The following is a 1,822-nucleotide window of genomic DNA, read 5'->3' as shown; positions in this document are numbered from 1 at the left end:
GTTGCCCCTTTGCCGATGCGCGAGTCCACGACTCGGAGCCGGAGGGCGACGGGAATATTTGATGCCACCAGGACCAGAACCAGGGGATCTCTCTCGGTTCCCGTGCTGCTCTCGCCGTCTTCCCATGTCCAGGCTCCAGCTCAAAAGCGTGGAGCTTGTCCGCCGTCGAGGCGATTCGCCGCATTTTCATGTCTCGCTCCTCGGCTAGCTGACAAAATCGAAGCCCGCCACCGCCAACGCTGCCACACGTGTTTGCCCAACTCATGCGCTGCTCTGTTTTCTACAGAGTACTAATAAACAGATTAGAAAAAAAAAAAGAGACATGCACGGCTAGCTGCACATAAAACGTTCCAGTATTTTGAGAAAAAAAAAAAGATGGGTTCCTCTCTTAATGAATAAACGCCCAAGTTTGCACGTTCATGAAAAAAAAAAAAGAGAGAAAGATGGCCACAACATTAAAATATGCTCGTCTTACTAGCGGAGAATCTTAACATAGTGTTCACGTTAATCCTTACAATATATACGGTAAAGTTAAAAAAAAGGGATAAATTCTAGGTATCCTTAGAAAAAACAGAAAAAAGGGATAAATTCTATACATCCTTACGAGGAAAAACAGAAAGACCTTACCATTAATTGGGTATGCTGTAATCATCATTGCTAATGATAATATTGATTAGATCTAATACTTGCTTAGAGACCATTGATTCTAATATTTTTTTGGTCACTTCTCCTGTATTTTAGGTGTCTGATTTTTTTTTCTACTGTTTAGAAAGCATGCAATTTTGTCACTGTTTGGCTATAGAAAAAGATATAAATCGTCTCTTGTCAATTGTTCTTTTAATTGTACTAGTTAACTATTTAAGATTGTTACTTCAATGATTCTAAAAATCAAGGCACCTGAAATATAAAACTCCTTTTTCTACCTAGAAAAAATATGCATTCGGTAGTTTTATTTTAGGAGAATAATCGGATTTTCGCATTCAAACCAAGGAAGCGAAATTCATCGTTGCTATTCTCAAAAGAATTTACTTAGCTTACGCCCCATTTCTGGCTCTTTGCTATAGTGTACAAAGGAGCAGAAACTGGTGAAACTAAGAAATAGTGGCTTCACCGCCTTTGCTATAGTCTTTTTTTTTTTTAGATAAGAGAGAAAAACATATCCTCGCTATAGGGCATGGAGGAGCTGAAGCCGAAGCCACGCAGAGTTCTACCAAACGACCTTAGGGTAGTGACGCAAGGTTGATGGCTGCAATGTCTTGTTTTCTTGGTGCAAAAGATAGTTTTTTCCCCCAAACATTAGTGCTCTTATTAGATCAATGCATGCCAGATTATATTTCTGTCTTCTTATCACCTTGTTTGTATAGCGTCCGGCTGAGATTTTTCTTATAACAATATGGTAGGCTGGTAGCTCTCATGCTGCTTTTTTTTATTAAAAAAATGACATGCCAGAATTACATGTTATGCTGCAACTAGTCACCAGCTGGTACAAATATCACCATTGCCAGATGTTCTTGCCAGGTAGGAGAACTGAAGAATTTTCAGTGTTCTACTGTTGTGCATCACGACAAGTTACAATGTCGCATCAAAGAGATGAGCTCAGCTACATAAAATTTGTTATCCTGGATATGTGTTCCCTTATTTAGCTGGTTGACAAAGCTTACCGGCTTAAGGAAGGGTTGACATTTGGAACTCGATTTCTTTTTCTTTAATCAATACGTCCGCTATCAACACTTTCAAATCTTTTTTTATATAAAACTACTCCATATATAGTAGTAAACCTCCATCCAGTAACATGTTTTAAAATCACAAGAAGTCAATCAGT

This window comes from Sorghum bicolor, chromosome 3 (assembly GCF_000003195.3).
Source record: "Sorghum bicolor cultivar BTx623 chromosome 3, Sorghum_bicolor_NCBIv3, whole genome shotgun sequence".
Lineage (NCBI taxonomy): Eukaryota > Viridiplantae > Streptophyta > Magnoliopsida > Poales > Poaceae > Sorghum > Sorghum bicolor.
The sequence above is the reverse complement of the archived record's forward strand: the minus strand, read 5'-3'. Positions refer to the sequence as shown.